Source organism: Pleurodeles waltl, chromosome 10, assembly GCF_031143425.1.
Source record: "Pleurodeles waltl isolate 20211129_DDA chromosome 10, aPleWal1.hap1.20221129, whole genome shotgun sequence".
Taxonomy (NCBI): Eukaryota; Metazoa; Chordata; class Amphibia; order Caudata; family Salamandridae; genus Pleurodeles; species Pleurodeles waltl.
The window spans coordinates 458,315,542-458,340,526 of NC_090449.1; the positions used below are offsets into that span (position 1 = coordinate 458,315,542).

Sequence of the window (24,985 nt, forward strand, 5' to 3'; positions counted from 1 at the left end):
GTTTCAGCAGTCTAACCTATGTTACTGTCATGACTTTCTTTTAAACTGTGATTGACTAGGTGCGTGACGGAGTGTGTGCGGTTGGTGTATTATCGGAGAGAATTGTTCTCCCATTACCTTAGCTAATATACTTGAATTATCGATGGAGATGCAACATAAACATGTACTACTCAGCTTGAAATGTCTGTATTCGATGTAAAATCAATAAAATCTGTTTGCAAAAAAATAGAGCCCTAAGAAAGTCTTTCAACAAGACGAAACATTTGTTGGCTAGAGTGGTGGAATATGAAATAAACAAGTTTGACGAAGTTCTAGACTTTTTGCTTTCTAGGGCTCGACTGTTTTGGCATACTCATTCATTAATGTCATCTACTTGAATATCAATGAACTAAGAGAAGAGATGGTTTTTCAGCAGAACACTGATTGGGAGCGGAATAAGCAGGAAATTGAACAAAGCATCAGAAACAGCATTCATTATAAAAATAATAATGACGCATCACATGATAATGTGGCATAACTATTCATGGCATTATCTAGACTTCTAAGTAACCTATATAACTCATTCTAGGTGCAACTTCATCAGTACATCGGTTACAACCCTGTGCATAATTAAAAATACAGAATTTCAAAAGTTATTTTTCACACGTTATTGCACATTATGCATTTTTCAAAAATTATTTCACACCTTACTCCCAGGCCTGATCTGTGCGACGATGGGCCCATTTTACACAATGGGATAATGGGTCCATGTGCCACAATTTGCTGGATTTATATATACACAGAAGATCATAACCTTTGATTTATTGTGGTTTACTTCGAGCTCGTTATCTAGCTTGTAAGCATGTAGTTTATTTAAGGTTCTCTTTAGGCTAATGTAGGTTTGAAGAGGAACTAAAAAGCCATCAGCATTCTATAGGATTTGCAAATGATGGTTTAAAATTCTTGGTGGAAGCAATCTGGCTGTGTTAAGTGGTGTACCGATATCGGTTGTGTAGAAACTGAGGGGCATATATTTAAAATACGGCACATGATGGCACAGGGTAAAGGGCAGTAGCGTCATTTTTTTTTTTTTACGCTATTGATGTACTCTGCAGATTTTAGCGCTACTCATGCAGAGTACATAGGGGCCCATGGTATGCAATGGCATGCCCCCTTTTAACACCTGCTCTGAGCAGGCGTTAAAAGTGGCAAAAAATGGCAGTAGGAAATCTGTGAGAGTTTCTTGCGCCATTTTTTTTTAACCCCCCCTAACGGGGGAACGCCCCCTTTGCATACATTACGCCTGGCGCAGGCATAATGTAACGCAGAGGTTTACAAAGTAGCGCAGTGCATGCTTTGCACCACTTTGTAAATATGGCGCAGCGTATTGGCCTTTTAACTCCACATTAGCATAAAAGAATTACACCAATGTGGTGTTGGAATTGTGCTAGGGGCTCTTAAATATGCCCCTGAATATTAGACAGGTTAGTACACATCCCTGTTTGATCCTGTTAGTGTTTATTTCATTTGAAACACTAAACACCCTTGCCAACGTTGATTCTCACTCTAATGTTTGAGTATAAAGAGATTATGGTCCTCAACAATGGAACCGGGACACCTTACTCTGATTTGTTTCTCTGGAATGTGGCGATCGACGATCAAAAGCACCAGAATAGTGAATAAAACAAGCAAAAAGAGGGTTACCTTAAAGCATGATTGCCTTCTGAGCCAAAAAATGATAGAGCCAGAATTTATCCGCCATTTTACAATTGAGTCTGAAGCACGTTTGTTCATTGACCTTTTTAAAAATAGGGCATAAAGTTGAGCCATTCTACGAGACATTGACACTGAATAACTGAAACAATGTTCAGTACACAAGATTTAACCAAACACCCATTAGTGTATGTCTTTCTTAAACAACATGTCTGGAATCCCACTGGGTCTAGGGGCCCCAGTTAGCCTACACTGATTTAGTGCATGTTTTGTATTCTGCACTAATTATGCAACAAAGTATGTTACTCTTTGTGTTAGAGTCTATCAGATATTCCTGGATGATCTCATTGTGGTCATATACGTGACCCAGGATTCTCTCCTGTCGAATGTGTATCCCATTATTTTTTCTTATTACTTTTTTTAAAATCTGTTTTGTGAGTTACAACAAAAAGCAGTGCATGTGAAAATATCAGTACCCTATGCCAGAGCTCAAAACACAGTAAGCATATTCAGCAGCTGTAGTAATAGTTCCAACACGCCTGCAAAATACTGGCGAATAACCAAATGAAACCATAATAAGGAAAGGCATGGTCAAACATAATCAATATATTCCCAACAATGGATCAATACATACTTGATTGCAGGAACACACTCTTTTATATGAGGAAGAGGGTGCATACACTTTATTTTAAAAAAAACTTTGAGTGACACTCAGGGCACTGAGCACGTAGTAATCCACAGCTATTGCACAATGTACAGTACTTGTGTTTCACACATCATGAGGTATAGAGTAAACTACTTCAGCACATCCAAAGCTACCTCCAAGACAACCTGTTTGCAGATATTTACGGAGGCCTTATATTTTCTTTTGCCTTTAGTGTCACAATCATAGCATCCCACAATTACTCCCACAGACCCTCTGCTCATATGCTGAAGGGTATGAAGAGCTTCACCCTCTGCCCAGGCGCTTAATTGAGGTTCCTTTGTTGAATTCCACTCCATGTCTCTCTACCTTTCAGCCAGCAGATACTCTGGTCGTGTCCAACATTCTCCCCAGATATTCTTTTATAATATTTCTGTCCACAATGCCTCCCAGATATCTGAAGTACCTCTGATATCAATGAATAGGCAACAGGGGTAGAACTGCTGCAGCAGCCTGCGTTTTAGTCAAAAGAGGAAAAAATGTTTTATTTTTGTTTACAAGAATCCCCGATTGAACTACAAAGACCTCTAAATGACGCGAAAATACCAGAAGATCCGTGGGTATATCAGTACATTATCCGCAGAGACAGTACATGTGTAAGACCTTGCATACTTATCCCCCTGAAAGACTCCTTAAGCCTGATTGAAGCATCCATACGCTCCATAACTAATGCAAACTACAGGGGAAATAGGGGGTACCCCTGCAGAGTGCCCAGCTGAATGCTCCAGATCTCCGACACCACTTTGCCAGTTCTAATTCTCGCTGTGAGATTTGTATAAAGCAGACATGCTCGTCCCTTAAATACCTTGCTGAAATCCATTTCTATCAGCATTTGTAGGAAACTCTGGTCCAGGGTGATGAAGGCTTTTTCCATATCAGTTGCGCAATTGCTAGGCCACCAGCACCCAAGAGGGGGACTATTCAGCAGATTATTAAGCCCAGGTACATTTTGCTGTGTATTTCTGCTTGGAATAAAGCCTGATTGGCTGGTATGAATGATCTCGGGCAATGATGGAGACAGCCTAGGCTAATAACTTGGAAAATACCTTATAACCTAGGTTTAACATAGAAAATGGGTGGTAAGACCCCACTTCCATTGGATCTTTGCCTGGTTTCAGCAACACTATTGTTATTGCCTCTAAAACACTGGCGGGGGGGGGGGTAATGCACCAACATTATCAGAAGCCTGGAAGAATTTCAAGAGATAAAGGGCATGCTCATCAAGGTAATTAGCATAAAGTTCCTCAGGTAGTCCGTACCATCCAAGGGGATTCCTTGCAGCCAGCCCACCCACTACCAGTTTATCTCTTCAGTTATTATGGAAAGATCCAATACCTGTACCCGAACAGGCATCTGCCATTTTAACCTTGCAGTCTGGACGTACCTTGGTTGTTCCCCCCAGATTGTGCACATCAGTCTAAAGATAAATTGTGCACCACCTTGTTTATCGCAAACTGCTTATTAGTTACATTGCCTTCCTTTTTTTGATTGGCAGGAATTGGATGATGGCCCCATCCAGTCAACCTGGCCAGTAATATGCTGGCTTCATCACATTTTGCTATGTTTTTGTAGTTATATACACTTAATATTGATGTAAGCCGACTCTTTCTAAAGCTCCTCTGCATTCCTTCCTGCTCCGAATTACCTGTGTTTTTTCAAGAAATCAGCAGCAGTGTTTTTAAACCGTTCTCCATTTGTCAAAACTGAGCTCTAGGTTCTTTCGCACTCGTATTTCATACCCATACAGACACCTCTGATAGTAACCCTAAAGGCCTCCCATTCAAATATCACACTTCCTGCAGTACCATCATTTTCCTCAAAAAATTGTGGTAAAGTTGCTTGGAGTAATTCTCTATAAGGGGCATCAAGCAAAGCTGCAGGATATAGACATCACAATGTATTCTAATAACATATAACCCCCCTCTCATCTTAGGGCCAATTTAAAGAGGCAGTGATCACATAAAGTTCTGCTAAGGTATTCAGTATCTAGTATCTCCCCTTGAAATCACGGACAACTCAAAAACAGATTGATATTCGTAGAGAGTGCAATCAAATGTGAATAGTAAGTGTAATCCCACACTGCAGGGTTGCATTATGTGCCATATGTCCAAACATTCACAGTTATCTAGCCAGCATGAGAATCTGGCTGCTAGCTGAATCACTTGTGTTTTCAGAAGTGCTGTCAGCGACAGTCCACATCCATGGATAAAGCACAATTAAGATCTCCCCCTGGAGGTTAATACAGTCTAAATTGCCCTTGAGAGTGTACACATTTACAAATCTAATCAGGCGACTATCCAGTCTTCCATTGAAAGTTGTGTATCTGCCACTGTACCATGTATGAGCTCAGCAGCTCAAAAGGAACTTGGGGGTCCGACCAAATTAACATTCCTCTAGCAAAAGAGGAATAATCCATATCATACAACTGCCCCCTTTGCCTGTTTTGCAGCTTTTCTACTTCGCTCCCATCAAGGTGGGTCTCCTAGACAAAAGCGATGTTGAACCCCTTTCTCTTAAAGTAAGTGTTAAGTCTGTGTCATTTTGCAGGACTGTCCATACCACACACATTACAAGTTAGGAAATTATATCTTTGATCACCTAATAGTGCCCAACCGGGGGTGAACTACTAGGAGAAACATGCCTACCCCTGCTCCTGTAAGTGCACAGGAGAATACAACTCCCACCCTTCAGTTGTCTCTGTTTGAATAGGTGCTGGAAACTGTGGAGTATTTGTTCCTCAAACAAGTGGACAGTTTACCATGCCTATTCACACCAATGACTATGCAACAACAAACCCAACTATTTCCAACCCAGGGCCCACTAGGAACACACTGTCACCTATCATACCCCAAAAGACTGCTTGTAACCACCTGCACAGTACAACACAGGTATGGTTTGGTGGGAAAGTGTAGTCATCAGAAGGCAATATTGCACCCTACACATGATCCAGCAGTAGTAACAGCTGAATTAAACAGCACACACTAAAGCCCCATAATTCCCCCATTTTTATGTCAGGATCAAACACTGTACCACTTAAAAGCACACCACCCTAGTGTGCTTTAATACAACCAACCAGAAGAGCAGGTACTTGCAGCACAACCATAACAATCTTTTTTGTATGTACACTTCAACATGCCTGTAGCTGTTTCAGTCAGAACACTTCAAACAATAGGAAAGACCAACTCATTCAGGTCACAATGTCATCAGTAGTTATAGGTTTACCTTTTGACAATACAAGATTGTAGAAGGCTGGCCTGGTTTGTAGTGGGTACCTTGGGTACTTACACCTTATACCAGGTCCAGTTATCTCTTATTAGTGAATGTAGTAGTGTTCTAGCAGCTTAGGCTGATAGAGGTAGCTGTAGCAGAGCAGCTTAGGCTGAACTAGGGGACTTGCAAAGCTCCTGCAATACCTCTATAGTTACACAGTACTTATACACAATACAATTCAATACTCAGTGTTACCGAAAACAAAGGTACTTTATTTTAGTGACACAAGGCCAAAAATATCTTAGAGGCAATGCTCCTTCTGGAGGTAAGTATTATACACAATATATACACTAGACACCAAAATCAGGTAATTAAATAGTCATAGGATAGTGCAAGCAATAGAAAATACTATAGAATGCAATAGGAAGAAATAGGTCTAGGGGCAGCACAAACCATATACTAAGGAAGTGGAATGCGAATCACAAATCCCCCTCTAGACAAATGTAGAGTGTAGAGGATCGCTGGGAGTGTAAGAAAACCACAAAGGTGAGTAAAATACCCCACCCCAGAGCCCAGGAAAGTAGGAGTAAAGTACTGCAAGTTTCCTTAGGATACACTACTAGTCGTGATTAGAGTTATTGCAAGAACCAAGCAAGACTGCAAGCAACAAATGATAGATTCCTGAACCTGAAGACTTGTCCAAGTCCAGAAGTCGCAGAAGATTCCAGGAACGACAGGAGCCCCTGCCAACCTAGAAGATGGTGAAAAAGAGGATTCTCCGGTTGGAAGAAGTCTGCAAAAGAGCACCAAAGAAGATGGCTTCCTGCGTGATGCAAAGGATGTCCCACGTGGGAATTTTGTATGCAGGGGAGTTGCAGTGCTGGTTTCGTCCAACAAGCCTTGTTTGATGCATGTCGCGGATTGCATCAAAATGACACTGCCTGGACCCAGAACGGACCTGGGGGTCTCAACTTGGACTGGAGAGGCAAAGGTGGCACCTAACACTGGGGAGAACCCACAGATGACCAGGCAGCACCCTTGAGGTCCCAGGACGCCGGGACAAAGAAGGTGCAAATTGTTTGTTGCTGCAGCACTAGAAAAGGAAGGTCCCACGCCGCTGGAGAACAGCTCAGTGAGTTGAGTGTCGTAGGATAGAGTGCTGAGGACTTGGGCCAGGCTGTGCATGAAGGATTCTTGCAAATAGTGCACAGAGGCCTCAGGAGGTGAAGATGACACAGTGCACAGGGGTACTGTCACAAACGGGGAAGGCAAGCTCTTACCTCCTCCAAATGTGAACAGCAGGACCTTAGGACAGTCTGTGTTGAAAGGGGCCAACCACCTGTGTTCCAAGGAGCACACTCGTCGCCAGGAGAGAAGTCCAAGAGAACTGGTCGTCGTCTTAGAAGGTGCCTGCTGTAGCGGGGAAGTGACTCTGTCACTCCATGGGAGATTTCTTCAGTCCTTCTGGTGCAGGCTGAAGACAGGGAGTCCACAGAGCGTGCACACAGTGGAAACTGTTGCAGTTGCTGGCTGGAGCTGAGGTTGCAGAGTCGAAGTAGCCCTTCTGGATACTTTATTGCAGTTACAGCGGTTCCTGGAGCAGTCTGCGGTTGATCCGAGGTAAGAGGATGAAGCAGTTGTTGCAGAGGATTCCTGATGGAACAAGCAGAATCTGAAGAGGAACCCACAGGAGAGACCCTAAATAGCCCTGAGAGGGGGATTAGCTACCTCACCAGTTATGCACCTATCAGGAGGCGTCTCTGACATCACCTGCTGGCACAGGCCACTCAGAGGCCTCCAGAGTATCCCCACACCTTGGAAAACAAGATGGCTGATGCCTGGGGCACACTGGAGGAGCTCTGGGCACCACCCCTGGGGTGGTGATGGGCAGGGGAGTTGTCACTCCAATTTCCTTTGTCCAGTTTCACGCCAGAGCAGGGACTGGGGGTTCCTGAACTGGTGTAGACTGGCTTATGCAAGGAGGGCACCATCTGTGCCTTTCAAAGCATTTCCGGAGGCTCTGGGAGGCTACCCCTTTCAAGCCCTAAACACCTATTTCCAAAGGGAGAGGGTGTGACATCCTCATCCCAAAGAAAATGTTTTGTTCTGCCTTCCTGGGACTGAGCTGCTCAGACCCCAGGAGGGCAGAACCCTGTATGTGAGGTGGCAGCAGCTGTAGCTGCAGTGCAAGCCTCAGAGAGCTGGTTTGGCAGTACTGGGGTCCATGGTGGAGCCCCCAGGATGCATGGATTTGGCTCCCCAATACCAGATATGGAATGGGGGGATCTTAGACACCTTACATGGCCATATTCAGAGTTACCATTGTGAAGCTACATATAGGTATTTACCTATATGTAGTGCATACGTGTAATGGTGTCTCTGCACTCACGAAGTCTGGGATTTGGCCGTGGACAGCGTGGGGGCACCTTTGCTAGTGCAACCTTTGCACCTAGCCATCAGTAAATGAAGGTTAGACATATAGGTGACTTATAAGTTACTTAAGTGCAGTGAAAATGGCTGTGAAATAGGGTGTGCACTATTTCATGCATGATGCAGTGGCAGTCCTGTGAAAGGGTTTGTTTGAGCTCCTTATGGGTGGCAAACAAAATGCTGCAGCCCATAAGGATCTCCTGGAACCCCAGTGCCCTGGGTACCTAGGTACCATATACGAGGGACTTATAAGGGGGGTCCAATGTGCCAATTGAAATTGGTAAATGAAGTCATTAGCCCATAGTGTCTAATTTGGAAGCAGAGAGAGCATAAGCACTGAGGTTCTGGTTTGCAGATCCTCAGTGACACAGTTAAGCACTACTGTCAGCACACACATTAGGCCACAAACTATGAGCACTGGGGTCCTGCCCAGCAGGATCCCAGTGAGACAGATAAAAATATACTGACATACAGGTAAAAATTGGGGTAACATGCCAAGAAAGATGGTACTTTCCTACAAAGGTCATCCGTTTCATCTAGCTCATTGTGCATTCTGAAAAGTTCAGAGTGTGTGTCAGTGTCTTAAGTTGACGATTGCCTCCGGACTCAATGACTATTAGCGCTCAGAGCCTTTTGCTGCACCGCTGTAATCTGCTCCACGGCTGACCTAAAGAGTTGTCGCTTTCTAGTATATTTCCTAGTAGATTTCCTCATGTGTCTTCACAGACTCTGAGGGAGTTTCTTAGATAGTGTCATGCCCTGCTCAGACTCCCTTAATTGCCAAGTCCCTCTCCTGGCTCAGACAAAAGAGTGATTCATTCCTTAACATTATATTCAAATTGGCAGGAAAGAGTATCATGTATTTACATTCAAGTAGTTGAAGTCTGCATTTTACATCTATGAAAGAGCATAGTATGGATTGAACTGCAAAATAAAGATTTTGTGATTGTCAATTGTCGCGTAATCCAGCTGTTTTACTGCTTGCAGGATAACATCTCTACCTTGATAAGTAACTAAGACACTACATGTTGTGGAGGTGCTTCAGGCACGGGTGGTTCTGCCGGCAGCCTGTATGCTCTTTCATCAGCAAAGTGCTTTGAAGATCTGTCCGGCATCTCTGAGTCTAAAATCTAGCATCCCAAGGTTACAATCATGTTGCAACCCTCCATTCATTCTGGGAGTTCTACAATTCTGACATTATTGCTGCACAAACATCCCTCTACATCCACTGCTCTGCCCTCTAGGACCTATACTTTTGTTTGCACTTCAGGCATCTGCTGGCTCAATTTTTCACCACAGGTTGCAGCTCTTCCAGGATCTTTTCATTGCTGCCGACCCTGCCTGCTGTTTTCTGGTGATCTTCACTTAACAAAGTGAGGTCCATTGCAACTGTGTCTATCTTTTTTTTCAGTGCCCCCCTTGACTCTCTGATTGCAGTCCAAAGTACCCAGCTTGTTTGGTTCCCTTGTTCTTTCAACTTCTGATAAAAGAATAGCTGGTGGGTCCCCTTCTCCCCTTCTCTTTTTCAGTGCCCCCCTTGACTCTCTGATTGCAGTCCAAAGTACCCAGATTGTTTGGTTCCCTTGTTCTTTCAACGTCTGATAAAAGAATAGCTGGTGGGTCCCCTTCTCCATAGAGCCCGTCCCACCTAGGGCCAGATGTAGCAAAGTAGCAAATTGCGACTTGCAATTTGCGAGTCAAGAGACTCGCAAATTGCAAGTCGCAATTTGCTATGCAGAAAGGTGTCTCAGACACCTTCTGCAACTCGCAATGGGGTCGCAAAGACCCACCTCATTAATATTAATGAGGTGGGTCACAGTTTGCGACCCCATTGCGAGTATGGGCACTCACGGGGATGGTGGCCTGCTGAAGACAGCAGACCACCATGTCCGTGACTGCTTTTTAATAAAGCAGTTTTTTTTCTTCTACCTGCAGCCCGTTTTCCTTAAAGGAAAACGAGCTGCACTTAGAAAAATAACCGAAACCTTTTGTTTCGTTTTTTTTCAGGGCAGATAGTGGTCCATTGGACCACTGCCTGCTCTGATTTTTTTTTTTTTTTTTCCCAGACACAAATGGGAAGGGGTCCCATGGGGACCCCTTCCCGTTTGCGACTGGGTTACCATCCACTTCAAGTGGATGTTAACTGCGATTTCATTTGCGACCGCTTTCGCGGTCGCAAATGAAATTGAATAGCATTGCGAGTCGCAAATAGGAAGGGAACACCCCTTCCTATTTGCGAGTCGGAAATGCATTTTGCGAGTCGGATCCGACTCGCAAAATGCATTTCTGCATAGCAAAGAGGCTTTTGCGCCTCGCAAACTGTGTTTTTCGCTGTTTGTGAGGCGCAAACCCTTTGCTACATCTGGCCCCTAGTTCTTAAAGGCATGCGCCTGCCCATTAGTTATCTCTGTGATAGCGCTTAGAGGGTGGTGTAGTGCAAATGTCATTTATAGCTGTTCAGCAGACCACTAGGTCCTGCTTCTGTTATCGCACCCAAGTGTTTCCATGTCTCTCAAATCTGTACTGGAAAGACATGGTATTTAGCTAGATTCACTTTAAGCCCTCTTTCCTCCCTAAATTCCATCAGAATTACCTGGTTAAGGCCTGAAGTAACTAGTTGTTAATGTACATTGGGATGTCATTGGTGTATAATGCTACATGTTATTCTTGTCTTTAGCCCCATCAGAAGCGTGAAATGTGCTCCTCACATACTCTCCACCTATGTCATCACGGACAGTGCAAAGGTGAGATGGGGCAAGCTTTCCGGGTGCCATGGCTAATATAAAAAATAAAAAAAAATACTGCATTAATCTTTACCTTTGCTCTTAGTATATGATATAGTAGCCCCATCCAAGAATAAAAGTCATGGTCCAGCAGCAAACCAGTATTCCCTTTTACCTTTGTCAGAGGACTACTCAGAGTCAACTAAGAGAAGTGGCAGTGACTTGTAAAGTTTCTGGGCTACAGCTTTATTCATTCACCACATGTTGTAGCTTGTGGCTTTATGTGGCATGAAGCCACTTTGGTCTACGTGGACCAGAGAGTAAATCACAATGGTGATCCTGTTGACCAGCATTTTTGTTTCTGTGTTATTAAAGAAACTGTTCTGCATGTTCCACGTTGATCTGGTGGGTTTTTGGCCTAGGTACAGCAATAAGGACAGCTTCCTTCAGCTGCTGAGGTAATCTTCTCTTTTCTCTCTCTGCATTAAATACTGTTAACAAAAGTGGGGCCAGCAGCCCTGTGTAATATCTAAAGAATCATAACAGGAATTCATTTTGACCTGGGGTTTTCCATGGTTAGAATGATGTTATTGGTTTGCAGAGCTCTTCGGTTGTAATAGCTCTGGCAATTTATCCCTCTTCTTTGTTTGATAGGGTAGCTACTGGGAGACTGGCTACAAAACCTTGTATCAAGCTAACATGGTCTGGTTGTGCTGGACTGTAAATGTTTTGACAGTAAATTGCAAACATCTAGGCCATGACTTTGGGATCCTTTAGAAATCTTCTACCTATTGCCCAGCATCATCTCTGAGGCCACAGTAGGGCCCAATGAGTCTTGCCCCATGACATAGCCAGTACAACAGTTTCTGAGCTTTGCTGCTCTGTTTGTAGACCCTCTACTGAGAACCCTGCCACATATGTCTGGCTTCATCTGTCAGGGTTTCTAGGTAGTGTAACATGGATGTTTCCAGCTGTATAATTGTCTCACTACTCTCAATTGCATGGTATTGGGTCTCTGATTTCAGGACGTCTGCCTGTAGATGTTGGCGCTCCTCCCTTTTATCCGATTACTTTTTAATATTTACCTAACTGCTTTGCTTCAAATAAATGGTTTAAAGCATTCCCACATCTGAAAGTATTGTTATGTTTCTTCTCAGAGGGTTTCTCTCTGCTCTGCCTTAGTAAGCAACCACATGCGCAGACACTATGTCCCCAGTGGCTATGAAAGGGCTTCCCCATGGTTATCTCAATTAATGAATGGTCCAATAGTCTGCTGCCATCGGTCACATGCTGGTGACACTGATTGGCTCTACATTTGGTAAGAAAAGGTAATCTAGCAGGGAAAATTGTCTATATGCCCTTCAGAAGAAGGTGTTTGCCTCTGTGTTTCTGCTGACAAATGTCACATAAACTGTACTTCCCACAGAATTTTATTCTGTTGCTTATAGTTCAGTATCCTCATAATGAATGGCCTTGTGTGGCTCCATCAGGAGGGGTGCGGAATAGTGAGGTGTCTGATTTCTAAAGCCAGTGTTGTGTACCCTTTCCAAGATGAAGCCTGACAACAGGGTTTCCATTGTGAGCATTTTCCAAGAATTGTTCTGGTTTTTACCTATTACTCCTTCTTGCAACCCCCACATACAACTTCTGCATCTTCTGCTTGGTCCTCCAAGGTTTGCATTGTGGGTTATCAGGCTCTGTAGCTGTTGGACCATGTCTTCCAAGTCAGAGATGCAACTTTCTGCCCCCATATTCCTTTCCATTGCATTCTTAAACTTCTTTCGAAGGAGGGTAACATCCATGCTTGCTTTATATTAGTTTCCAGTGCTTGCTGAAAAACGTGTATTGCCAGTAGGATTGTTGATGTGAAGCAGAGAGGCCCCAACTGACCTTCTTTTGGATCATTTGGACTCATTACTGTTTCTCCTGATGTTGTGCTTGCACTGTCACTTTTTGTGTACTTACTGATTTTCGCTTGATGCTGTAATAATTATATACATATATTACTGTGTATTAGTGGCCAAGCAGGAATCTGGAGAAGGTTTTTCATTAAATTCCTCAGAGCTTTTATGCACACGCTTAATGGAGAAGCACTTTCCTATGTACTAACTGCTCCAAAAGAATTAGCAGCCTTTAACCTTGAAGGAGTTACAATCCATCACTATTTAATGCAGCACCTTGAGCACAATAATAAACTTAGATATCAACAATCAAGTGACAAAGCAAGGCTGCAAGGTGGTAGATTTTTACAACTAATGACAATGATTGATAAGTAATGACGTCTTTGTGGTGTCTAAAGTTAGCCCTTATACATTTAGGAATGCAAGAAGGACTGCAATCAGAAAAAAGTACTGCTACTTGTATTCTTACTGGTGATTTACTACAGTTACTACCAGTAACGAAATAGTCCACATTGGAAACATTAAATTATGGCCATGTTTCATTTCTCATGATTTCTCAATCCAAAGGCATGGAATGTGATAAAAGCTACCCGAATAGGAAAATTAAGTTCCTTTGGATTAACTTTTAATTCATACTTACAAAATACATCAAGCGCCGCTGTTACAGAAACGATTATAGTCCACAGTAAAAATGCAGTTTGCTTAATGTCAACTAATGCAGATTGCACAGCTTTTAATAAAGAACGGTTAAAAGGACAAGAACATCCTGATGTTCAGATGCACAATAAACTTGATGTTCAAAGTTCACTTACTCCACTAGGAAAATAAGCTGCTAAAAAACTAAAAACATTGGATACTTGTCTCAAAAAACTACAGGAATATGGAGTGACTTAACATTTTCTATTAAGAGTCACGTAATGTTTTGAAGAAACCTTCATGCAGAAAGAAGACTTATGAATAGAGATATGGAACATACATTTATTTTTAAATAACTCAGAAATAAATATTTATTTTTTATTATTTTTGTTAAAATCAAAGAACTCCAGCAAATAGCATGTTTATCAGTGAAATGTTTACTTTTGAAAGATTTCTATATTAGAAGAGGGCAATTTAATTTATGTGTAGTTTATACATCTCAAAGATTTCTCTTAAGATTTTACAACAAAATGTACTAACAAACGTACTTTTTACCTATACTTTAATGTGCAGATGTATCCGCTGTAGCTGCAAAGTCTCTGCAGATGAAAGTATAGGTTTTAGTTGTAAATGTGGGTGGAGCACAGAGGAGCGGGCTGGGTAAGAAGTAGACTTCCTACTAAAAGGGATAGGATTAGGTAGGGAGAAGTAAGAGGGTCAGGGAGGAGGCTGTCACCAACCCACACAAGAATAAGCTAATTGCTTTATTCTGAGGGTGGGGACATGTAACATACGCTGCTACAGTAAGTTTACACTTGGAATTTGAGACTACCAAAATCGCAAACTTACTCCAAAGTGTATGTTACGAGTTATGTAGTTCTACCTACAGTTTGCACATTGAATGGCTTATTTTAATAGATCTTGATAATTTAAAATTTAATGCAAATATAGCATGTTCTGAAAGAATATAAACAATTAAGGTCCATTTCCATATTGCAATCACCTCAGTATAATATTCCTAGAAAATTGCTTTAAAAAACAAATATTGCATTACTTCTACAAGCAGAATATCTTCAAAGTAATATCAACAAATAAAGTATAAATGAAAGAAGAAAGAAATACCCTTAAGCAGAGCGTACGTCCATTTTAAAAGAAATATTGAATATAACTATTTTGACAATGTTATATTAACATTACTCTTTAACACTTTTGATGTGGTTAAAAAAAAATTATTACTCATTATAAAATAAATTCTGGGGCTTTATCAAACATTCTTCAAGATCAATTTTAAAAATAAATAGACTGCATCATAAGCACCAAAATTTTGAAGAAGGAAGTAAATATCTATGAATTATTAACACAAACTAAGCTGGAATCATACATGCCAAACATTCAAGCAGAACATAACATTCCTTCTGAAAAATGAATGTTTGCCTATCCCAAATGAATTGTACATTGCTTTTATACAGTGTGTAAAATCCAAACCAAAATATAAAATGTAGACAATGCGGAACAATATTTCAAAGTTCTTTAAAAGGACCCTAATCCAAACAATGTGCTATATTAATGCTAGTAAGATGTACTTAAGAGGGCACAAAAATAATCACGACAATAACAGATTTTGGTGGTCATTACAACCCTGGCGGTCGGTGTTAAAGCGGTGGTAAAAGCGCCAATAGGCCGGCAGTAAAAAAAAATGGAACGGAGGTACAAACAAACACCGCAGCGATAACCGCCAACAGACAGGCGGAGGACAATGTACCGCCCACAGAATTACAACCCACCAATCCGCCACCTTTTCCGGGGCAGATTCACTGCGAACAAAAACACAGCGGAAACAGGAATTCTAAGGGAAAACGCTCACCTCGACACACCCCACGAGGAACCAGGACGCCATGGAACGGGAGCTCAAAATTCTTCCAGCCTTTATCTTCCTGCTCCTCTACCAGGAGCATGAATGCCGGCGGCAAAAACCACGGTGAGTACTGCACCTACGACACAGAGGAGGAGGGAGGGAAAAAACAGTGACACACACACGCAACACGCAAAACCCCCACCCTCACCCACTACAACACACACACACAAGTACATGTTGATACATCACAGTTACACCCCCCAACCCCCCCTGGAAGAATGCAAGGACAAAAGGAAATGAGTCGAATGATTGTAATATATTAAAATACAGTAATCAAAAATATTTACATATATACACATTTACACTATGAACAATTATATACACCAAGAACACAAGTCCAAGGGATTCCACCATCATAGTCCGTGGATCACTGGGCCCAAAAGGCATGGGCGAGGCCCACACTCAATACCCAATCAAAACGGAGAGAACACTGCAGGGGCATCAGATAGAAATAAAACAGGCACCTCAGGGGGAATGGAAGGGGGGCACCTCAGCCGGTTGAGTGCACGACGCCAGATCCACGAGGGGGCTCCATGCCCATTGATGTATCCTGGGGAGTGCAAAGCCACAGTCTCACAAGTCTCTACAGTGGGTGGTTTGCCCACTGTTCAATCCTGGGGAGTGCAAAGCAACAGTCTCTCAAATCTCTACACTGGGTGGTTTGCCCACTGTTCAATCCTGGGGAGTGCAAAGCCACAGTCTCTCAAGTCTCTACAGTGGGTGATGTGCCCACTGTTCAATCCTGGGGAGTGCAAAGCCACAGTCTCTGAAGTCTCTACAGTGGGTGGTTTGCCCACTGTTCAATCCTGGGGAGTGCAAAGCCAGTCTCTGAAGTCTCTACAGTGGGTGGTTTGCCCACTGTGCAATCCTAGGGAGTGCAATGCCACAGTTTCAAGTGGATAACAGTGGGTGGTTTGCCCACTGTTCAATCCTGGGGAGTGCAAAGCCACAGTCACTCAAGTGGATAACAGTCTCCACTGGTTCTGGAGGGGGGCCCTGTGACCAGAGTACTTCGTCCTGCCAAGGACAGAGGTAGTGGATATATCCCTCCAGTGGTTCTGGAGGGGACCTTGTGCCCAGAGTGCTTCATCCTGCCTATGGCGAACTCAGTAGCGTCGGAATCATTTGCGCTGACTGGCCTACGGGGCTGTTGGCGGCGGTGTCCTGGCCAGCGGTGCTTGTGGCGGTGTCCTTGGCAGCGCTGCTTGTGGTGGCGGTGTCCTGGGCAGCGGTGCTTGTGGCAGTGTTCTTGGCAGCGCTGCTTGTGGCGGCGGTGTCCTTGGCAGCGCTGCTTGTGGCGACGGTGTCTTGGGCAGCGGTTCATCTGCTGGCGGTCTTGTTCTGCCCTGCGGGGCTGCTGGTGGCGGTGGCCTGGGCAGCGGTTCAGCTGCTGGCAGTCTTGTTCTGCCCTGCGGGGCTGCTGGTGGCGGTTTCCTGGGCAGCGGTTCAGCTGCTTGCAGTCCTGTCTGTGGCTGCGGGGCTGGTGCTGGCAGTCACTTCCTGGCCAGCGGGGCTGCAGGCGTTCCTGTCTGTGGCTGCGGGGCTGCTGCTGGCGGTCGCTTCCTGGCCAGCAGGGCTGCTGGCGGTCCTGTCTGTGGCTGCGGGGCTGCTGCTGGCGGTCACTTCCTGGGCAGCGGGGCTGCTGGCGGTCTTGTCCGCCGTGCTGATCTTCCCAGACTTGCCGCTTTTACTGTGCCCCTTTCCCCCCTTGGATGGTGTTGCAGCTGTCTCCACGACCCCAATTGGACCCATGGCAGTGGGTGCGGTGGCTGGTTTCTTTCTCCTCTCCCGCCGGGCACTGTCCAACCTTTTATGCTTGACAGGTGGGGGACTGTCTATGCTCTGGCTCCTTGGCACACTGCCTGCCCTGCTGCCTGGTGCACTCCATAATCCGTTGACTACTGGCACCACTGGTCCCGCCGATGTTGTGGCTAAGGTGCTAGGTTGGGACCTGGAGAGTCGGGCCCTAGGAGACTGACGGGATGGGGGAAGTGAGGGAAAGAGGTCAAGGCTGGACAGAAAAAGTTTCTTAGGAACACTGGGACGGGTAGCTGGAGGGGGTTTGGGAGTGGAGGAAGAGGTAGTGGTTGTAGGCGGTGTACGTTTGGTGACTTTGGGTGAAGGTGCATGGGCTGGAGTCTGTCGTGAGGTGGATGGCTGTTGGGTGGGTGTGTGGCTGCGTTTGTGTACCTTGGGAGGTGGCCTCACAGACACACTGGGAGAGGACACAGGGGATGTGTGCATGGTAGTGGTGGAAGTGGGTGTGCTGGTGATGGATGTAGTGGCTGAGGATGTAGTGCATGCAGGTGTGAGTGGAGACGAGACTGGGAGGGAGGAGGTCGACGAGGAGGGGGACACAGTGGAGGCAGTAGATGTTGGTGTGTCTGCATGTGTGTGATGCTTGCGTGAGTGCCTGTGGGATGTGTGGTGCTTATGTTTGCTAGAGCTTCCCTTGTGTGTTGAGGTGTGTGCATGCTGGTCTGATGGTGTGCTTGCGATAGGCTGAGGTACAGGTGTGTGGGTCTGGGTGGAGGAAGTTGGAGGGGGGAGGCTATAGACGGGGACAATGGCTGCCATCAGTGCTGAGGCCAGAGTCTGAAAAGCCCTCTGAAGGGCTGCCTGACCAGAGTGAATGCCCTCCAGGAATGCATTGGTTTATTGCAACTGCCTCTCTACAGCCTGGATGGCATTCAAAATGGTAGACTGCCCAACAGTGAGGGACCTGAGGAGGTCAATGGCCTCCTCACTGAGGGCAGCAGGGGTGACAGGGGCAGAGCCTGAGGTTCCTGGGGCGAAGGTAATGCCCACCCTCCTGGTTGAGCTGGCACGGGGCAAAGGATGAGGGGCTGCTGCGAGGGCGGTGCTGGTAGGGTGGGTGGCGGCTGTACCTGTAGATGCGGGGGGCACAGATGGGGCCGCCACCGCAAGGGAGCTCCCATCAGAGGAGGAGTCTGTCTTGCTGGTCTCGGCTCCTGTCCCGCTGTGGAGCTCCCCTCGCCCTCCGTCCCACTGGTGAATTCGGAGTCCTTAGTCTTGCCCTCCAGGGCCATGTGGGATGCAGCTCCCTCCTGCTCCAGTGCCACTGCTCCTCCGCCTGATGATGCTAATGCACACAAGTACAGGGAGACCACAAAAAGGGGGGGGAGACAGAAGAAAGACATGTTCAGTGCATGCAATAGCGGCTACCGTTGGCGGACACGACAGACACAGAATCCCCCTGCACTACGCCGCCCACTTGGGGTCCACTATTCAATCCCTGGGACATGGCTTACAAGGCTATGGCCGATTTCTGCACACATGGATGTCACTGGAGCCTGACTAGGTGTAGTTGGCACTGTACACAGGTGGGGTGGGGTGCCACAGGGCCTGTCTGAGGTAGGGAACTTAACTACCAAACTTGCCTTGGCCTAGGGGAACCCACAGCCCACCTCCCCCACCCAGACACCTACAATGCGCGCTGAATCAGCAGAATTAGAGTGTACGCACCCCCTTGTGTCTGCTGTGATGCCCTCAAGCACCCATCCAACTCCAGGTAGGCCACCGCCAGGATCCTGAACATCGGGGGGTCATGGTGCGACGGGCACCCCTCCCACGTTGGGAGGCCAGCCCCAGCTGGGCCTCCGCCGTCTTCTTGCTCCAGCGGCGAAGGTCCTCCCATCTTTTCCGGCAGTGGGTGCTCCGTCTGTGGTAGACCCCCAGGGTCTGGACTTTCTTGGCGATGCCACGCCAGATGTCCTTCTTCTGGTGGGCGCTGACCTACAGGAATTGTACAGGGGGAAAAAGAAGTAATTACCAACTGCACCGCCACAGTCATTGGCCCGCATCCCTACCCTTGCCATGACGCACATGCACTCACCGTAGTTTCATGCACGCCTCAATCTCAACCCCCTCCCTATCTTTTATCCACCCCACTCCACTCAGGCATTGTCCATACAGCATGCTCACAGTGTACTTACCTGTTTGTCTGGGGGACCGTAGAGTAGCGTTAGCGTGTACTGGGGGAGGACCCCATCCACGAGTTCCTCCAACTCCTCCGAAGTGAAGGCAGGGGCCCTTTCCCCAGACACACGACCCATTGTCTCTTCCAGACTGAGGTCACAGCAGCACTTGCAGTGTAGGTCCTCTCCTGTCAAAGATCAGGTATTGAGTGATTAAACAGAGAGAAAATGGCAGTCACGTCAGACGCGGGGCGTACCGTCACCGCCGGCGTACATCGTCATTGGCTCCTGGGACCCATAGGGCCCAATGTTAACCAATGCAGAATCGCGCCACGGTCTTCGACCGCCTACTGCGACGGTGTACAACGCCAGCGCAGTTACCTCACATCCCCCTGTCCCACTTTACAGGTCAGGCAGCTGCCATTTCAGGGGCCCACTTGGCATTATTTTTGACTGCATCACACATACCTAGGCCTTGCCTAACCACTCATTCAGGCAAATTTAGATTTATGAATATTTTCAGAGTAAGCTGTGTTTACGTACCTCAGAGTTGATTGACTCTCTGCTCGCTGTTCTCCTCCATAGGCACCGTCAGCTGGGGCATGTGAGGAGATGGCGCCATCCTCTGGTGTACAGACTGCTGGTGGACCTATCGACAATGGAGGATAGACATGTGATCATCACCTACAGGCTTGATCGTGCCACAATCCAGGAACTGTGTGCCCAGTTGGAGCCAGACCTGATGTCAGCTATCCGCCATCCCACAGGAATCCCCCCTCAAGTGCAGGTGCTGTCAGTACTCCATTTCCTAGCAAGTGGGTCTTTTCAAACAACAGTGGCCATAGCATCAGGGATGTCCCAGCCTATGTTTTCCAACGTGTTGTCCAGAGTGTTGTCTGCCCTGCTGAAACACATGCGGAGCTATATTGTTTTCCCTCAGGTGGAGGATTTGCCTACAGTGAAAGGTAACTTCTATGCCCTGGGACATATCCCCAACATCATAGGTGCCATTGATGGGACACATGTGGCCTTGGTACCCCCACGCAGGAGTGAACAGGTGTACAGAAGCTGGAAGAGTTACCATTCGATGAATGTGCAGATGGTGTGTTTGGCAGACCAGTACATCTCCCATGTTAATGCCAAATTCCCTGGCTCAGTACATGACGCTTACATCCTGCGGAATAGCAGCATCCCTTATGTGATGGGGCAACTCCAGAGGCACCTGGTGTGGCTATTAGGTGAGCACCTGGACCCAAATCAGTGGGAATAGTTGTCTGGGTCTGTGGATGTCCCTATGAGTCAGTGTTGCCATTTGCAGGTGACTCTGGTTACCCCAACCTCTCATGGCTACTGACCCCAGTGAGGAATCCCAGGACAAGGGCAGAGGAACGCTACAATGAGGCCCAAGGGCGAACTAGGAGGATTATAGAGCGGACCTTCAGCCTCCTGAAGGCAAGGTTCCGGTGCCTCCATATGACAGGTGGTTCCCTATTCTACTCACCAAAGAAGGTGTGCCAGATCATCGTGGCCTGCTTCACAACTTGGCTTTGCGACAGCAGGTGCCTTTTCTGCAGGAGGATGGTCCAGATGGAGGTGTTGTGGCAGCTGTGGACCCTGTGGACAGTGAAGACAAGGAAGCAGAAGAAGAGGACATAGACAACAGGAGCACGATGATCATGCAATACTTCCAGTGAGACACAGGTAAGAAGACAACACTGCCTGCTACATCTTAATCCACTACCTCTCTGCTGTATGTCATTTTCACCCAGTGTATGGTCACTGAGTTGTCACTTTCCCTTATGATTTCTCAGATGTGGGTCCCACTGTGTGACATCTGCTTTGTTTCCTCATGGACTAGAGCTGTGTGACATAGGTATGTTGACATTACATTTGAAAGAGCATTTTGCCACTGTAATTGCTAATACACTATTTCGAAATCATAGACAGACTCCGGATTGTTTTGTGCTTTAAGGGTGTTTATTTAGGTGCTCAATATCGGAGGGGGTTGTAAAATGGTGAGGGGTGATGGTGGAGGAATGTCCATGGCAGAGTCCAGTCTATTAGTCTCACAGGTGCATTGTCCGAAGGGACATAGGAAGTGGAGCTGGGGCAGTTTAAGGATGAACAGGGTGACAAGGTGGGACAAAAGGATGACAATCAGTGTGGTCTCATTTCTTTGCGGGGGTCTCTGCATTGTTCTCTGTCTTTGTCCTGGATCTCAGGGACCGCTTGCGGGTGGCTCTCCATCTGCAGGGGGTGGGGTGCTGGTGTCGTGGTCCTGTGTCGGTGCCTCCTGTCCACTAGCGCCGGTGGAGGTGGTGGGCAGTTCATCGTCCAGTCTAGTGTCAGGGGCCCCTTGTTGTGCCACAGTGTCCCTCCTGGTGTTGACAAGTTCCTTCAGCACCCCTACAATGGTGCCCAGGGAGGAATTGATGGATCTGAGTTCCTCCCTGAACCCCAAATACTGTTCCTCCTCCAGCAGCTGGGTCTCCTGAAACTTGGCCAGTACCGTTGCCATCGTCTCCTGGGAATGGTGGTAGGCTCCCATGATGTTGGAGAGGGCCTCGTGGAGAGTGGGTTCCCTGGGCCTGTCCTCCCCCTGTCGCACAGCAGCCCTCCCAGTTCCCCTGTGTTCCTGGGCCTCTGTCCCCTGAACCGTGTGCCCACTACCACTGCCCCCAGGTCCCTGGAGTAGTTGGGGTGGTGGGTTATCCTGGGTTCCCTGTAGTGGTGCACACACTGCTGCTTGACGTGTCCTGGGGACAGAGGGATGGGCCCGCTGGGTGAGTGCTGTGCTGGTGTTTCCAGAGGGGGCAAGCTCTGTAGTGGCCTGTGCCAGTGTGAGTGGAACCGACTGTCCCGAGGTCCCAGATGGGCCGGGCTGGTAATCTAGATCCAGTTGGACAGAGCAGCTGTCATCATTGTGGGCCTCTTCTGTGGTTGAAGTGGACATGTCTGGACCCTCCTGTCCAGTGACGTTGGGTAGGGGTCCTGCAGGGGTGTAAAGGCATGATTATTGCATCTGTATGTGCCATGGTGTGCAATGTGTGGGTGACCGTGTACCCCAGTGCTTACATTCCTGTGTAGGACCTTGTGTGATGATGGTTTAAGGGGGTGTATGGGTATGTGCAGTGGCCATGCATTGGTGATGGGTGTCCATGGATTGGTGTGGCATGCAGGGCAGTGGTATTGGGATGGGTGGTTTGTGATATTGGGTCATGTGTGAGGAGTAGGAGTGATGGGGGTGAGGACGAGGGTGGGGGTATGTGATGGCATGCAGGTAGGGTGGGGGATGTAATAGTAAAGATTTGACTTACCAGAGTCCATTCCTCCAGCTACTCCTGTGAGGCCCTCAGGATGCAGAATAGCCAAGACCTGCTCATCCCATGTTGTTAGTTGTGGGGGAGGAGGTGGGGGTCCGCCACCAGTCCTCTGTACTGCGATGTGGTGTCTTGAGACCACGGAACACACCTTCCCCTGTAGGTCGTTCCACCTCTTCCTGATGTCATCCCTATTTCTTGGGTGCTGTCCCACTGCGTTGACCCTGTCCACTATTCTTCGCCATAACTCCATCTTCCTAGCTATGGATGTGTGCTGCACCTGTGATCCGAATAGCTGTGGCTCTACCCGGATGATTTCCTCCACCATGACCCTGAGCTCCTCCTCAGAGAACCTGGGGTGTCTTTGCCGTGCCGTGGGGTGGTGTGGGTGTGTGTGGGGTGGTGTGAGTTGTGATGTGTGGGGTGATTTTAGAGGTGTCTTGTGTGAGGTGCGTGGATGCTATGTGGGTGATGGTGTTGAGTGCCTGTGGATGCTCGTTTGTAGATGGCGGTGTCTCTCTGCGGCCTTCAGTCACAATTGTGGTCGTAAGTGTTTGTGGGTGATGTGGGTGTGTGTTTTATATTGTATTGGGTGTGTGTATGTGTATCAGATGTGTGTATTTCGAATTGTCCAATGTGGATGTGTTTTGTATATGCGTGTGTATTTTTAGTGCGGCGGTCTGTACCGCCAATGGAATACCGCAGTTGAAAGACTGCTGCGTGGATTCGTGGGTTGTGATAGTGTGGGTGTATTCCTGTTGGCGTGACGGTGGAGGATTTGTTATTGCCAGTTTATCACTGACCTTTGGTGTGGCGGACTTGTGTGGGTGTCTAGATTTTAACGGATTCCGGCCTTTGGGTCACAATGACCGTGGCGGAATGCCGCGGCGGTGTGTTGGCGGTCTTCTGCACAGCAGTATGCGGCTTTTACCGCCAATATTGTAATGACCCCCTTTGTATTTAAACAAGTTTCTGTTGGGAAGAAAAAAAATACAATTAAGTTGATGATATGCTATACAGTAAGCCAAGCACACTGTGGACATTATACTGCATTTGTCAGAAGTCCAACGTCATTGTATGAAGTTACTGACAGCGTAAATACCAACACAGATCGACTACCATACAATCAGGACAATGCCTACCTACTGCTGCCAAAAAATGAAACTTTAATTAAAACATCAGTTAGAAATACAAGACTATTTTAAAGGAAATTAAAAAATAATTGAAAAAATGTAATTGTACTCCTTTCTTGATTACGCACATATGCATACAGAGTAAAACATTGGAAAAATACCATTTTGTTTAATTCTGAAACAATCAGTGCATACATACCAAATATAATATCCCCTTTTGGGCCCCAATTTTAACACGTCATAAGAGCAACTATATAATTTATTAATTAGGAAATATGTTAAAGCTAGGAGAGGAGCCATTTATATGTCTTTTATGGACCTCACCTGTGCCTTTGACACAGTAAACTGCTCAAGGCTGTGGATGCTCATGGTAAGTATTGGAGTGGAAAAGTCCCTAGTTGTCTTACTGAGATGAGAAACTTACATTGGAAAACTACATCTAGACTTATGGGCCAAATGATGAATTTTCAGATGGCATCAAATCGAAAAGAGTGGTTTACCTGGGATGCTTACTGGCCTTATTCCTATTTACAGTTCTATTTATATTTTGCATTTCTGTTTAAAAGATGATGCTGTTTTTGTTTCAAGGTCTGCTAGATGGTTTTAACACAAGTTATTAAGGATCCAGACCGAAATACATATTTAACTAAGTCATCTATTAAGACAACTGGACCTAAAAACATAAAGGTCAGGTGCTACTCCATAGAGGGTGTTCACGTTTGTAATGTTATGATTTTTTTTGTACTTAGGTATAGCTATTGATACAACATTGAAGACACTAGAACTAAAAAATATACAGTGACACACTGGCTTAATATAAATGTGAGATGCAACTGTAATATCTGCGAGGAAATTATTTTTGTGAGAAGAGTTGTGCAAGTCGGGCACTTACCCATAAACCTCCCTGCAGACTGCATAATCATAAACTTTTGTAGGCCTCTGGTTGCTGGGGATATCTTGTCACAAGCTAGGGCACGTGTAGTAAAGTTGGGAATAATAAAGATTCTTCTGCTGGGTTTTTTCTATAAACATTTGGCTCCTACTTCCCTTTCTCAGGTCGCCAAACAGGTCTCCTGTCACCCGCCTCCCTCATTACAGCACACGGATCAGCCCCTGCTTGGGAACAGATTAATGGTGCTCTCTGGATTGGAGGACAGTGATTGACAGAGTGGAAGGGAGCATGATTGTGTTGATACCATAGGCTCTAGGGACTCTACGGATATGAACCCTATACTCTTGAGCCGCATGATCACTCTCTCTCCTCAGGAAATTCGAGGTAGTCCAGGGTCTCCCACTGGGCCCAAAAACCTTTCCTTTGTGCCCCATCACCCCCCCACATACTTCTACAGTTAACCCAAAACTAGGGGGTAAATATGTTCTCGCA

General features: G+C 46.2%; 1 protein-coding gene across 2 annotated transcripts in view; it reads left to right on the forward strand.

Annotated features, from left to right (window-relative positions):
* The window catches only part of LOC138261617 (arf-GAP with GTPase, ANK repeat and PH domain-containing protein 3-like), a 2,246,054-nt gene that overhangs the window by 2,153,558 nt on the left and 67,511 nt on the right, over positions 1-24,985 (forward strand). The gene's annotated exons all lie outside the window — the stretch shown is intronic.